Source organism: Ursus maritimus, unplaced genomic scaffold (genome assembly GCF_017311325.1).
Source record: "Ursus maritimus isolate PB19 unplaced genomic scaffold, ASM1731132v1 scaffold_36, whole genome shotgun sequence".
Taxonomy (NCBI): domain Eukaryota; kingdom Metazoa; phylum Chordata; class Mammalia; order Carnivora; family Ursidae; genus Ursus; species Ursus maritimus.
Window position 1 is genome coordinate 10,332,871 of NW_024426230.1, and position 16,470 is coordinate 10,349,340.

At 41.3% G+C, this 16,470-nt stretch overlaps 1 protein-coding gene across 1 annotated transcript in view; it reads left to right on the forward strand.

The window, feature by feature from the left end:
* NPAS3 (neuronal PAS domain protein 3) overlaps positions 1-16,470 on the forward strand; it is a 711,295-nt gene that overhangs the window by 590,663 nt on the left and 104,162 nt on the right. The gene's annotated exons all lie outside the window — the stretch shown is intronic.

The following is a 16,470-nucleotide window of genomic DNA, read 5'->3' on the forward strand; positions in this document are numbered from 1 at the left end:
GCCGTGGCTCAATGTTATGCATTTATTTATTAAAGGGTTCTTGAATATTAGCTGGTAGAGACTTAAAAATATTAGGGACTTGCAGAAATCTTGGTTTCTTTTTTTTTTTTTTTTTTTGTAAGCATCAGAAGGTACTTGAAAGATGTGAACAGATAAATTAAGGCTAAAAAGAAAACAGAAATGGCTACATTTTAAACTGCCTTTCTACCCTCAGTATTTAATTAGATCAATTGTATAGAGGAATGAACAGAGGTGACATTCCTCATTGGGATTCCTTCCAGGACTCTTATAGACTTTGCATTCAGAATGTTCCCATTTTCATTGTGTTGTACTGATGATAATTTAAGTATTAGGGGAAAATCCATTTATAAATTAAACAAAATGACTTGATATCCATCAGTCCCCTAGTTCATCAAGCTGTTCAAACACGGGGAAGATTGGCTGGTCGGCCTGGGTCTTCCGAGAGCGCTGGTAATTAGATCTGCGAAGGATTTATTCTTTGCTGATTGGGGCTTTAAATTAATTGAAGTTCCACATTTGTGGTTTTGTCCTTTTTGTACTTTTTTAGAGGAGATATTTCATATTCTTGTGTGGTGGAGTGCTTGGCCAAGCAGCAGTGGTTTAAATGTTAATTTTTCTCATGAGAAGTTTAAGATTTTTAATGAATCAAGGCCTGATTTGAAGTGCAAAGTTTTATTTGCTTACTTGGGAAATTATTTTTGCACTCTTTAAAGATGCTTGTACTTTACTTGATATGTTGTTTTAAAACAGATTTGCAATACACACTTATTTTATAGAAGGTGGAAAAAACCTGTCTTAAGATTAATACTAAAATGATTCTAAGAGAATACTTAAATTTGACCTTAAAAATAATCACAGTATGTTTGCTCACACTGATGGGGAAAAAGAAAACATATTTGCCTCTTTGGAAATATTTTAATTCCATCTAAAACCAGTTCATGTTTCCTCATGTAAGTTAACTGTACTTTCTAGGGCATTGGTCTGCAGCAGTGGTAAGCATCTTTCTCCAGTGAACACCAGGCATGAGAAGAGAGAGTAGTTAAGACTACTCTTTACCATTTAAAAATGAACGTAATTTTGCTCCCAGGGAAGTCCTATCTTCTACCGTTGCTCACTGACTTCACTGAATGAATAGATATTCAGTGAGATCATTGAAAATGCATTTCGTCATTAGAATATTCATTTCTGGGCAGATTTGAGAAACAGCATATGAAAATAGTTTTTTTTTTTTACTCTTTCCTTCTGGAGATGGATTAGGGAACCTGGATTGCTCATACTCCTAAACACTCAATGTATAAGAATTCAAGTTTATAAAACCCTCACTGTTTCCCTGACTCCCAGACTCTCAAGTTTAGACAATCTCCGGCTTTTAACCGGGGCTGCCGTCCCTCTACGTCACCTAACCTTCCAGCCTCTGCTGGAACCACCCCCGTGGGAAGCTCAGAAAGCTCAAGGCTGCCCACTCCATTGGTGAACAGCTCCGAGACAAAAGTTCTCTGAATATGGAGCCAAAATCTAACTTTGCTGCAATTTCTCCTCACCGATCCCAGGTCTGTCCTCTGGGATCTCATTTCAGATCTACTCCTTCCTCTCCATCCTAGCCTCTCAAACACATGGAATCAGATATACCAAATTCTCCCTCCCTCTGCGTTCCTTCTCCTTTCCATGTCAAACAGCCCTCATCCCACAAACATTATTCAGTGGCATGTTCCTGAGACACCACCCTAGTCACTCACAGCCATGCCTCAGTTTGTTAGTGATCCTGTAAGAATATGGTTCTGAGAACTCCATGCAGACCTCTAGAAGTATTCTGACCAGTTCAAAGCAGAGGGACTGCCCCCTCTCTCGGTTTAGGTAACCGTACTTCTGTTAAGACAGCCTAAGGTTGAATTAGGTCCTCTTGGCAGCCAGCTCACACTGTTGACTCATATTGAGCTTGATGTCTCCCCAAGCACATGTTAAGCGTAACTTGTACACATGTTAAGCGTAACTTGTCACTTGGAAAAGACTTTGATCGGGAGAAAAAAATCCACAGCCTGTAAACCAGTTCTGCTGGTAAGCTTTGGTAAGCTAGAGTCAAAATCAAACAGGTTTAAGATTGATTATAAGAACTCTGATGAATCCCGTGCCTTCCAGGAGGCTCCAGGATGCATAAAACAATTCTAGGCACACTGTTAGGAGAATGACGTACCTCCTTTAAAGTTACTCTGTCATTCAGTATTGAAATATGATTGACGATTCACTTGGGTTTCTTTCCCCTGCCCTCCCAGGCTTCTTGGAGCCATCCTAACTGGTAAAATTGAAAATTCTGCTTTCTACATTTCTTAACCACTGGGGCTTATTAGCAACAGTGGCATAAGAAGGGTTTCTCTTCCTTGATGAAGAGTTTAGCTCTTACCATTACAAAATGTGAAACTTACTTTGCCTTAAAACACTCTAGCATGGTTATTTTCCGTCTTGGGCTTAAAAGGCAATTAGATTGACTTCTTAAATACTGAAAAGCAGTGTAGGGTGCTACCTTTAACCAATATCTTCACTAATGCAGATCACTGCTCCAAGGGAATTACTTAAAAAGTCCATGTCAGGCACTACTTCCCCAAGCTGCTTATGTTTCTTAAAGGCTGGAAGAATTTTAACAAGATTTCCTAATTCTTAATAATACGAGGGGACATTTTTGAAGACTTGTTCATTGCAACATAATCTTTTAAACTCTGATGAAACACAGATTCTTTTTTAAATAGTAGTGTAATTCTGTTGGAAAGGGGATATCGATATGTGGTGATTATGAAAATGAAGGTATGGACTTTTTCAGAAGCCCTGATGTGTTCAGTGTAGCATTACTAAACGACTGAAATCTAAATAACATTTGGCATGATAATAAAAGGAAATAAGTGACTAAACCAGCCTAAGAGGCAGTGAGACTGTGCCATCATAGGAATTCTCTTTCTCTGAACCGCCAGCCCTGTGATTGTCTTGTCTTGAACCAGTCTCAAGATAATGGGCAGGGGGGCGTGGGGGGGGGGCGTGACAGGGAATCTCTTGACTGTTGGAAACTGAAATAAATCTTTTACATGCATGCCTAGTTATTCATAGTTTAGTAAATACGGGATTTCCTTTAGAGAAATCTTAAAACAGGCAGAAGAATACGTGGGTGGCCTTGTTTGTAAAGTTATAAAGTTCTAGAGTGTCTATGGAGGTCTAAACATTTTGGAAGAGACTGTATTGTCCTGCAGGCTCCCGCAGCAGGGGGAGCACAGAACCTCTAGAACGGGATGTCTGGGTGTTTCCTTTTCTTTTTCTAGATCTATGTGTATCGTTTCGTTACTCTTAACAATTCGGTAATCTGGGGATTATGAGTGCTATCCTGTTCTCTTCATAACTTTCAGTGCTGCATCTTTAAATGCTTAATAAATAAAATAGCAGCTCTTCCAAGAAATCCTGGAGGAACTTTAAAAATCTCCTTATCTTCCTTGGGTTAGGTCATAAAATTGGACTTTCTTTTTTTTTTTTTCCTAATTCTAAAATTAATTTATTCTCATTGTGAAAACTTTAGAGAACGCAGGAAACAAAGACTAAGGACCACCAAACATTCCACTACCCGCAAATGACCACTGTTCATACGTATATGCCTATCCTTCCAGATTTTCTTTTCCATATATATGTGTGTGTGTGTGTGTGTATGTTTGTCTGAAATAAGATCTTGACATACAGGCTTCTGGTAATCTGCTTTTCCACTTAACCTCACAGGCAACTTTCCCTGTCACGTTTCTCACTTTAACATAAAATGTCCTTTCCGTCGCCAGTGGTTTGTTTCCCACTAGCTAAGGATCAAGTCTCAACTGCAGGAGCCCTGGCAGGAGTAACATACCTGGGTCCTGCTTCAGAGGGAATCCAGCCAGGACAAGAGGTTCTTGCAGCTTATTGAATGGGTACGAGCTCATAGAGAGAGAAATCAATACTGTACCAGGATTTAGACAATTTAGCAAAATGTATGAGACAGTACTTTGGGTCAAGAATAACTGCAGCAGCATGGTTAACCATTGATTGTCTAAAATAGAGGTTATCGTGCTCCGTCTAAAGTTGCAGACAGACCTACCCTGTTTCGGGGGTTAAGATAATCACCGCATAGTATGATCTTTACGCTATTATGCCCATTCTATGTCCTGAATATTTTAAAGACAAGCAAAATTGAAGCAGTCGAGTTCTTGCCTGAATGGAAATAATCTGCATTTTCTGCTTAGGCGTCTGTGCTGTGGCAAATCTGATCAGCGCTCGATTCTACAGGAACGCCATTCCTCTGAATTCATTAGACAGCTCCACAATAAGGGATATAATTAGACGATAAATGTTTAGGAATAACAATAAAGAATGTAAAAATTTATTGGAGGATCAGATCATTATTTTGTTTCAAAAAACTGTTGAGATTGGAAATACACTTGCACCTTTAAGGGTGATTATTTACCATCTCGTAGAGGGTTGGTGGGGGTGGGCGATGTTCTTTTTTTTTTTTTTTTATTGGTTCAAGTTGCCTATCAATGAACTGAATTTAGAAGTCAGGCAAGGGAAACCATCGTACTAACCCCACATCCAACCTCGGTCCCCAGACAATGTGACTGTATCTACAGCACTTTCTGCTGTACCGCAAATGTCAAACAGAAGGTGTAATGGATTTAATATTAGCGCTGGCCAAGGTGTTGAGGGAGCTGTTAATAATGTCACTCCAGTTATCGATCCGAAGCCTTTAAAAATCAAAGAAAAGTGAGAGATCCCCTACTGGGGAAAGGCACACAGTGACTGGTTTTTATTGCCAATATATTTCTACATATAGAGTGGCAACTTTCTGGAATTATGTTATCACCATTAATCTCTGTGAGATTTTTGGAGTCGTTATATGGTAAGATAATATCATGGAGACCGCTCTGCATGCTAATGCTCGAAGATCAGACCAAGCTCTTTCAACCGAGCCTGAGAATGCGCGCGGTAACTACAACGTTCACGTTGCCGACTGCAAGGCGTTGATTAGCACTAGACTTACTCTTGATGGCGATGTTGGATCCACCGGAAGTATAAAATACGAACTCTGTGGTCCCGACGGTGAGCTGCACTCTACCTTGCCTCTCTAAAACTCTGACTACAAACCATGTCACCACAAGCCACGCGGCGACTCACTTGAGACAGAAATGAATTTTGTTCTTAGCAATTAGCGTCCCTTTTCAGGAAACTGCTAATCCTTCCATCTGAATGGCAGTTTGTACGCAATGAAATTTTTGCTTTCCATGGTCCCCAACTAATAAATGAAATTGAAATGTATAATTTATGTTGAATGTTTATCAAACTGTAAACACACATTTAATTCCTTTCCATATTCATACAATATAAGCAAAGATAAACCCACCAGATAATGTACCACGGTTATCCCTGATGGATTGAATCTAAAATGCGTCCCTACTGTAGCTGTGGCAGTGATCCAGACTTGTTCACCATGACCCGACCCTGGCCTGCCCCCTGCGAATACCCATGTGGGCACGTATGTGTCAAGTCTAGTCGTCAGAAAGCGGCCTAACAAAAACTAATCTTTTCATAACCCAGACAGATCATCATTTATGCATAAACTCAGCTTTTATACCAAGAAATAAATACATATGCAAGATTATTTCCCTTAGCCATGTCATCGTTATTTTGAAACGAAACAGAAATTATCTTTTGCCACTCTTGAGTGAAAATGACGCACGCATCGACACTACAGCCAGTGCCACTCTAGTGCCTGCCTTGTCCAACCCAGAGTGCTTCTTGTGCCTCAGAGACACTACCCTGAGGCAGTGCTCTTTTCTCCTGCAGAAAGTAGACTATTCTTAAATGTCACTTTTATCCCCAGCTATGCTAAGCAAGATCATCTGGAACTGCCACAGAAGGGAATCCATATTTTCCAGAGCTCTCTTCTGGCATTCCGGGCCTAGGCACACAGCCTAATTGGTGTGAGCTCACTTTGGTGAGCTTGTCTGTGTGCGATGAGGACGTTTCAAAGTGACCATCTACTTCTAGGACCTTGCCTGCGGGAGCTCAAGAGAAAAGTCGGGTAAAATCTCTTCTTCCCACCAGGCTGTGCTGGCCTGGGACCTGAGCTCAGGCCCTTCCAGGCCAGCTCCCAGGTCACATGGCTACGGTGCAAGGCACCCTTCAGGACTTGACACCTTGACCTGTCGACTGAGCTACAGGAAAACAGCCTCACTTTTGTTCCCAGAGAAGATGTGGGATCTCACCAGGGTTCTGCATGCCATTCTGAAACAAACCTTCTCTTCCTAGAGTTCAATCATAGTGGTTGCAACTCAAAAAAAAAAAAAAAATAGTGCAGCTTTATATAAATTAATATCATGGTATTTAAGGGGTAGCAAATGGTTTGTTCAATAACAGAAGCACAGGACTCTTATCAAAATACACAATAGTTTCACTCCGTTTATATGTAGCACTTGTTTTCCTAAACCTTCTATTGAAGGTTTAGAAGATCAATTTTTTAAACCCATTATTTTTAACAGTTATTTTATATAGCTTTCTAGGTCATAATTTTGACTTTTCCTTACCTATGGTGATAAGGGGTACATTTTCAGAGGTTCTAAAATGAAACCCAAGACAACTTGTTAATGGGTGACCTGTCCCTCTTCATTAAAACAAACCAACAAAAAAGTGCTTGTCTTTGTCATTGGAGGATTACAAATTATAGATTCTATTTCTCGAACTCTTGCCTTGAACAAAGCATAAGTTATTTGCTTTTAATACATATCGCTGCACCGAAATTTCATCCCTGTCCAAATTATACCGTTCTGAATTCTTCATCTGCACTAAACAGCAGATTTACGAAGGATCCGTTACCTGGCATTGACTGAGCTTTGCAGGGTGCACAGATCAGAAGAGGCAGAACTGGCTGGAAACCATTTCCACCCCTAGTGAGCAATTTACTCATGATTGCTTGGGGAAAATACTGGAAATATTGCTTCTGTGTAAAGTTTGCAACTTCCAGTTGTCAGCTCTCTGCCAAGCAGTTATTCCCGAGCACGGCGTTAGGGAAGCGCGCTCGGGCCGCTGCGACACGGCTGGCACTCACATCCTGCCTGGGGTGCATGGAGTACAGAAAGCACTAATTACAGGAGCTAATTCACACACTCTCCCTCAGAGGCAGGTCAGTGTTTTATCCTTATTTTACAGATGGGGGGCGGGGGGTAGGGGGAAAGTGATGGAAATGCCAAGGGGCTTGCCCCAAGCCACACGAGTTTTTCAGCAAAGGTTAAAGTAAAGAGTATGGTATGAGGGCTGGAGTAGGTACAAAGCCTAGGAACAAGCTGGAAAAAGGAGACAAAACACTGATAGTAGACCTCCAAGCAGACTCTGGAGAGGAGATTTTTCCGAGAGGCTTCTGGCATCCAGAGAGAAACCTAGCTAGCCCCTTAAGCACATAGCTCATTGGCTAAACCACATTTTTGTTAAATATACTCTCTCACTTAGGACTAAAATTCTCCATCTGATCCTTGCTCCTTCCTTTATTCCTACATTAAAACTCCCCACACCACAGTGAGCGGTAGCGTCTGAATCAATTATAGGCAAAATTCAGCCCTGAGTCTCTTGGTCCCCATTAGCCAAGAGCACAGCCAAAATTGTCTCTGTGCTTTTGACCTCTGCTCTGCCTCGGGCTCTGGGCAGCTTTTCCAGGCTCTTCCTTTCAGAACCAGTCTTCCAAGACAGGTATGATGTGGAAAAAGAACTAGAAGAACAATAGGGTCCATCAGGAGTCAGTCCTATCCTCCTGGCGGTATCTGCTCGTGAAACACAATCATGGTTTCTTGGGACCCATGGAAAACCTCACCTATCTTCTGTTGACAAAACTAGCTTGAGAGAAGGAAAGAATCTGTGTCTTTTCTGTAGTTGTTATTAACGAGACTGAATTCTTAATCAAGATCCAGGCCCACCTGGTATTAGAGATTCTAAAGACTCTTCAGTAACCATTGAGTCCATGTCTGCCGTGTGTCAGACGTTATACAAAGCACAGAGGAAACAAAGATAAAGCTCCTTGCCTTCCAGGAGCTGACCATCATGTGAGGGGGACAGGTAACTAGTACAATGCGGGAGTGTGATGATGACAATCAGCGCTGTATCACAAGCCACTGCTGTTGGCAGTCCTGGGAGACCTGTCTCGGGTTCCAAACGTCAACCCTGAAATGAGCAGCCCACAAGTGTCGCTTCTTTGGGAGCGAGTTGCTTTGACGTGCCCAAACATACACAGACCATGACTGTCAGGGACTCTGATGCACACCGTCAAGGGCTTTGGGGTAGTTTTCTGTGTTGTTTTATTTAATTAACCTAAAGAATGTCTGCTGCGTGATAGGTTCACAGGAGTATTAGTTCCTCTGATTATCGATCTTTTGGGCTCTGCAGGCGTGTTCTGAATGGGAGGTGCTCCCAAACTATCTCCCTCCCACTGATTTCATCAACAAATTCAGGAAATGCTAGCTTTGGAAATTTGACTTGACTCTTTTTGCTTTTTCTACTCAAGGTATAACTTGTTATAAATACTCAAGGAACATTCATGATGATATTAATACGTAGATTTTACCATGGTTTACCTCTATGTTAGTTACAAGAGTTAGTATGTTTAAGTAATGTATTTCTCACCATGACCCTCGACCAAAACTAGAGATAGTAAAGGGCTTGCCTCACACCAGAGTGGACCCGGGATCTGAACGCGGGCCATGTGTTTTGCTTTGAGCACTTTGCTGGGTGTGTGCAGAGAACACAAGAGGTAGAAGATATAATACGTGCCCTTAGAACACTGACCACCCTCAGTAGAAGACCTACACACAACAGCCAGAGAAACGAGAACAATAGTGCTGCTACCCTCAACCGGGCCATGACAATGGCAGGTGGTGTAGGAAGTCAGGGAGAGGCTCAGTGACTGGGGGTGGCTTTGATGAGAAGGGATGAGTCGCATGTGCTGCATGAAAACTGACCTAAGGTCAGAGAGGTAGGATGATCTTCCAGGAGAATCATCCCAAGAGGCCCAGTGGGATGGATCTGGGAGGCAGGAAGGGGCCCTGTCTTCCTCACAGAAGCAAAGGTACACACCCCTCTAGAATGGAGCCAGATCCTGGAGGAGCTGGAATGCCAGGGAAAAGCATCTGAGAACAGTACGAGATGTTCCGGGTATAACTTATTAAACAGAGCAGTGACTCAATGAAATCGTTACTTTATCACTTAAAAATAAATACAAAAATAATTTTCAATTGGGAAGGATCCTCCCTTGTGGGTCAGCTTATACGACCACCTGTGGACGCCTGAATCTCTTATATAACGTAACTTCTAATATTCATTGAATGGTCACCTAGCGCCAAACACGCTCACAAAATACAAGAAGGAAAGTACTGTTATTTTCCCCATTTTATAGAGGAAGTAAAGAAACTGAGAAAAAAAATTTTACTGTGGAAAAATCACACAGTTAGAAGGGAGAGAGCCTAGGATTTGAACCCGAGCAGCCTGGTGTCAGAGTGCCCATCCTTAACCATTCCATCACGGTGTTTCTCAACATCTGTCTAAAATAGCTGTCCAACCCCTAACTGAGACCACAGCCTCCATCCTTCCCAGGCAGCTCTGACGGTGAGAACAGTTTTCCCAATGTTATGCTGATTCCTGTCTACAGGTAGCTTATGCTCACTGGACTTGATACCTGATCCTTCTTTTGTCAAGAATACACAGGAATGTGTTGAATAGAACAGACTGGAAGCAAAGGAAATCATTCAAGAGGCCATTTCTTTAATCCAAAAGTAGTGAGTAGATCTTGAGAGGAAATACTGAAGGGCCTTGCAACAGAAGAAATGGTGATTTGGACCTATCATAATCGGAAAAGGTAGAAATGTACCTTGTGGTCAGTCTTTAGCCAGGAGCTAATAGTGGTTAATACTCTAGAAATTATGCAAGTCTCAAGCTTTCACATGATTAGTATTGATGATACCATCTGTCCACTCTTTTTTATCAACTGGTAATAAAATCTGGAAAAATTTGAAAATTACAAAATTACATATGCTATCGATCATAAAATATTAAGATATAAATTCCCTTAGGGTTCAAAGCTGTTCCTCTTTATGGTTTATTAAAGTGTATCATGTGCCTTTGCTAAAATATCAGTCTACTGGTCAGTGCTGCTTACTTGTCAGGGGATTTCCTCTCCAAATAAAAATACCAGAAAGAGCAATGGTAAAATTAGTGCATCATAAAGGATTAAAACTCTGCTTTCCTGTGTCCGGCCATCTGTTTATTAAATGGAGCGAGTGTTGACGTTGGAGGAGAATCAAAATTATCTGATGATCCCCTAAATTACTATAGGTCAAAAGGAGGCCAAAATTGATATAATCGATGATATAAAAATGAATTAAAAATTTGACTATTATTTAGGGAAATAACTTTCCATTTCACAAAAGTAATGCAAAAGTGTAAAAACATAAGCCCAGTAGTCCAAGATTTGAAAACATTCGCTCATTCATTGTTTTACTCATTCAGTCATTACTGCATGTGCCTGGGTCAGGCTCTGTTGCAGTTCTTGGAATATGCTTGTTACCAAGTAGGTCCCTGCTCTCACAGAACTTATATTTTGCATAAACCAACGGATGAAAAGGGATCAAAAGGATCTCTATTGGGAGATTCAGTTCATAGACATCTCCATTTTATAAACAAGAGGTAAATCTATACATTCATTTGTAACGGACCTCTCGGCCTCTGCTTTCTAGAATGCAGAGCGGACACAGATTCTAAGCCAGTATGTCCAAAGTGTGTTCCTTATCGCACCTGCCCTGTGAGATGTTCTGTGTAGAAAAGGTCCCCTAAAGAGGAGAGGGAAAAGCTTCGTAGCATAGCACATCTTCTCATTGGAGAGTAACAATGAGCGTTAATTTATTGAACATTTGAAATTTGTGTGATCGAGAAGTCTATTTTGTTTGAACTCCTCCTTCCCAATTTATTTGACAACGGGAAACTTTTTTTAGAGAGAAACTTCTTACGCCCCAGAAACGTGACTAAGCACATGGTCTTGTTTCTGTTAGCTGCTTGCCACTCGATCCCATCCACGCCTATCCCTTCTTCCAAGACACTCCAGTGCAGGCAGGATCACTGGCTAGCCGCTCAGCTCAGAGGTCAAACTATCTAGTTCCTTCGATAGCTCTCCCAAATATCTCTCATTGGTCTTCAGGGTGCCCTTCAAGCTTTCCTAAAGGTAAGCTCCTAGGTCAATCTAGCTCATAATCAACTGTAAAGTGTTAAGTCAAGACCTGTCCACTCCAAGTTTCACCATGTTTAGAGCAACCCTGAGTTTTCATTTGCAGGGCGTCATATCCCTCTTTTACCCTGCCCCCCGATTCGTTTACACAGGCAGAGCCCAAGTCTCTGGTTTCCCACTCACCAGAGCAATACACCGAGAGGTTATGGCGGAAGGGTACGATTAGGGCTGCCCAGAGCTCTGTGCGTGGCTTTCCTCCCCTGAGTGACAACCCCAACCAGTTACCACTGGTTGTAGATACAAGGGCATAGGTCAGAGCTGTGGGACAGGAGACACAGCGTGGCGTGGTCATCAACTACTAGATTGTTTTCTCTGCTTTGTAGCAATTGAATTCAATTGTCTTACCCATATTATGGATTTTAAAAATTGGCAGCCTTGTTAACTTGAGGTTACTCTAATAACTAAGAGTTGATGGCATAAGAAGATGACAGCCCTAACCCCAACTGTAGGACACACCCCTTAAACTACTTCTATAGTAGTTGCAAATACGTAAGTACATAGGGTCTTGGAACCAGACAGCTTGTGGTCATGGGGTGAACTCCCGGCTCTGTCACTTACTAGAAGTGTGACCTTGAGCAGGTTAATTAACTTATATGTGCCTCTGTTTGCCCATTCTACAACTTTAGCTCTCTGGTGTAGATTGAAAAATGGGATAGGGATAACCACCTGTTGGCTTTAACCTCAAACAAATTAGCATATTAACATACCCTATAAGGGTGTTGTGAGTTTATACATCTAAGATGCTTAGGGACGACTGCACGGCTCAGTCAGTTGAGCGTCTGACTCTTGGTTTTGGCTCAGGTCATGAGCTCAGGGTCATGAGATTGAGACCTGTGTCAGCTCCGCGCTCAGCACAGTCTGCTGGAGATTCTCGCTCTGCCTTGCTCTCTGCCCCTCCCCTCACTCACATGCTCACACTCTCTCTTTAAATCTTTAAAAAAAGTAAATGAAATAAAATGCTTAGAACAGTAGTATGGCACATCCTAAATATTCAGCGAATATTGTCGTTATTGCTAATCACGTTAAGCTAAATATTCTCTTATTACCAAAGCTACTCCTTATGGAAAAGCTAGCCAGGGGTTAAGTGACATAAAGTTGGCATCTGTACATGTAAAATTTGAACTTGGGCTTCATTGACACCATGTTCCAGTTATCTGACTTAAAGGGCTCCGATTCTACATGGATCAGACCACCCAATAGGTATGCTTCTGAAAATTCCCTCCCTCTCTCCATCCGTTCCCCTCTCCCTCCCCCTTTCTCCTGAAGTGGAGTCCTTTTGGAAAGCCTCCATTTAAGAGGAAAGACCCTTTAGGAAATACATAACTTACCTTCCTCCAGCTTCTTTAAAGCATAGATTCTGTTTTGCAAATTCACAATTTTTTTGTGTCCTCGGTTTTCTTAAAGCATAACAGAGGCACCTAATTCCTACTCTCAGAGGCCTGACCCACTGTTTCTAAATTCTGAACACCAAGATATGCCTGCTGACTTCCCCTCTTCTAAGGCTAGCCTGGAGGCTCCCAGGTCCACTTTGGAATAGACCTTGATGTTGGTCTCCAAAGGTTTGCAGCTTCTGGCCTGGCCTATTAAAATGTGTTCTGCTTAGGACCCCAACACAGCATCCATGATGCGCTTGACTGCTGTTTTCCCTCTTTATCTGGCTGGGCCGTCATGACGTCACCGCAGCCACAACACACGGATCAGGCTCCACAAGAGACTAAGCGGCACAAAACGGGATGTTAGGTCTCCCCGAGCTGTGGCTCTGTGTACTATCAGCTCAGCTTTCCTGCCCACTTCCAGTCTGGGCGGGAGAACAGGGACAGGTACTCCGCTATTCGTTTGCACTTCACATGAATCCGTTTATTCTGTGTAGGAGGGCTTCGGTTCATCTCGAATCTTGAGCACTAAACTGAGTGATTTTGTGGAGTGCTTCTGTAAATGCAAGAGAGACGCCCAGATGCCCCAGCCATAGGCACTACATATGGACTTAAATAAATAAATTAAGAAACTCATTTCACATAGGCCACCAAGCAGTCAGGAGATGTTAATGACTTTTAGTCACCGCCAACCTGGACAAAATTCAAGCCAATGACCTATGGGTGAAAGGCTCTATATATCCCATTACCAATCCCCTGAGCCATCCCACCGTCCCTGACAAGGTATTTTATCATACCCAGTACAGGGCAGTACGATAGTCCAAATTCCTATACCATCAGAAAATCTTCCATTTAAAAGAGAGCATTTTAAAGAGAGGCAGAAGACCTAGTTCCTCAAATAAAGAAGCAATTGCAATTTAAAAACGAAAAAAAAACTTCTGGAAGAAGGTTCACATGGGTATACCTACACACACATACACGCATTGAGACTTTTTTTTTTTTTAATTCCAGTATTTTTTCATCATGTTTACTCCACTGCACATTTGATTCTGCCTCTGGATATCTAGTAAACTGGCATATCTTGGAGTTCCATTAAAAAAGTCATTAGTTTTAGTTCAACATTTGTATAAAACTGATTCGTTAAACCCATGGTGCTTTCTTTCCTAGCTTGTTTTTAAGTGTCATAAATAAATGACTTAAGTGTCCCACAAGACAAATGTTCTTTAATCATCTAATGCACTCATTTATCCTAAGCCTTAACCTTAGTCCTAAATTAAGTCTGTTGCAAAAACGTAACTTCATCTAAAAACACCCATCAATCCTACACGGTTTTGATAAGCAGATTTAAAAAACATAAACAATCAGACAGTTGTCAATCTGGGTGAAGCCCCGTCCCATTTAAGAGTTATTCACTAGGAGCTATATTTCATGCCCATACAACCGATAGAATTATAAAAGAGAATGGCTGGAATTCGGGTCTTTGCTGAGACCTCATACTGTGAAACTGGGGGGTGGGGCTGTGGTTTACAGGAGTATAAAATGAAGCAGACTAGACAAAAGATAATCCTTATTCCACATCAGATACATTCTGTTTTGTTTTGGGAAGCTATTAATACTTTGACAATGTTGTAAATGCATTAAAATTTCATGATCACATATTTAGTAAATTGCATGTCATGCCTTTGATTAATTTTCATTTGTTCATGGTCCTAAAAATCTGTCAAAGAATCTGGCTGCTCGGAGTTTATACATGAGTAATGATCACCGAAAGGTTTGGTGCAAGGAGAAAGGAAGGGAGAATTTGATGGAATAAACACTTGACTAAATTGGGTACTTAATACCTCATAACTAAGAATTCACATAGTTTGGTGAAATCTTCGTTTTGACAGATTCCCCGTTTAATTCTGAATTCATATGCCTTTTCATTTACCAATGGTGCCCTTTCACAGTAAGGGAAAGATAATCTTCCCATTTTTCCACTGGCTTCCTTTGGTCCAGCAGAATTATTACCACCGAGGCCCTTAGGGTTGCTGGATGCTCCCCCTAACCCCCCCCCCCGGGGCTTTAAAATTTTTTAAAAAATAGATAAGAGCATTCAGCAAATAGCTAGATTGAGAATAAACTCAAAAATTATCACCAAGGCCCTTCCTCTGCCATAATTTGTCAAATCTGCTGATAGGAAGCAAATTCTATTCATAAAGATTTTATTTGGGAGGGGGGGAAACTCTTGTGATTTGGTAGCAATTCAATTATAGTTTTGTGAGATAGTGAGCCCGGAGAGGGAATCCAGACTGACAAGAAATATGACAGGACAGTTACAGAGTGTTTATGCAATTAAACTTTCACTGACAATACCTGCAGAATGATGAATGCGTGGGCGGGGGTGTGTGAGCGCAGGCAATGCCCCACAAGTATTGCCCATTTTTCATTATTATACAACTGTTCAGATCTTTCAAGAACAGCCTGAAGTGAGGTGGAAAAGAGAGTGCTCTTCTGCAGCATGTTAACCAAATGCCTTTTTTTTTTTATTCCCTCCCTCCAACGGGTCTTGATGTGCCAGATGATAAAAGAACATCTATTTTAGAAAAATGTTTCGAAAAGATTAAGATTTACCCCGAGCTTGACATATATTAATTTTGGATACCAAAAGAGGTTTTTATTCTTTTTTCTATCTGCAACTTTATATCACTTCCCAACCGATAGCACAGTGCATAATTAAACTGTTGGGTTATTCATTTTATGCAAGCAGGTGCAAAGGGCACTATAAAAGTAGGATTTTACTGATGGTAGATTAAGAAAGAAAGGAGAAACTTAAAAGCCTTTTGTAGAGAACCACAAAAGCTTACAGAAGAGATTAATTTGGCTGGGCAAAGTCTGTATTATAAAGCCTTGGTCTTCCAAGGATATATGAAAACAGGAAAATTTCAGGATTTCAAGAGCCTCTGAAAGACTGTGTAGAGTTTTTCAGATTAACAACCCTGATTTGGGGTCTTCATGGGAGACTGTCAGATTTGGGTTTGATTTTTATTTTTTTAAACCAAGCATTGAGAACACACCGATGTCTTAAGAAGAGCTTTAATTTGTGTAAACTTCACCTTGGCAAAATCAGCAGTGCCCAGAATAACACCTGAAAACCAATGGCAAAGTGAATTCCTTTCAGACCCCAGAGATTGTATGAATCATTGTGGGGAGGTCAGGGGGAAAAATGTTCTAGCCCGTGGCACAAAGCTGCAAAGGTTCATGTGCAAGCCACGTGTCTTCCCTTAATATTTACACATCTATTTAAATTAATGAGACTTTACTTGGGAAAAGGAAATGAGATCTATCCTCAGACCATTCATTCATTCCTTCCTTTTGACCTCTGGTAAGCTGTTATCAATAAAAGGTTTTTTGTTTTCTTTAACGGTTGATGTTCCTTTGTTAACATTTCCATCTCCTCTGGGGACATTAAAAACCTTGAACTTTTACATACTGAGAGTCAGTTGTTGTGCCCAACCCCCATTATCACTTTCCTACAGTTGAGTCCAGGCCCAAAGGCAGAGAGGTGTAGTTGCATGCCCACCTAGACGACTGTTCTGGAATGAATTTGTGGTTCCACAATGAGCCTCCGCATGCCCTGTGGAGATTATTGTAAGTCAGACTCACATCTAGAGACTATGTTCACTTGATCCCATCAGTTTGGTAAATTCAGTGAAATAACTGGTCACGTCAGTATCAGCAAAAATCAGTTAACCTTATTTGTATTAGAAGTGACTTGACTATATA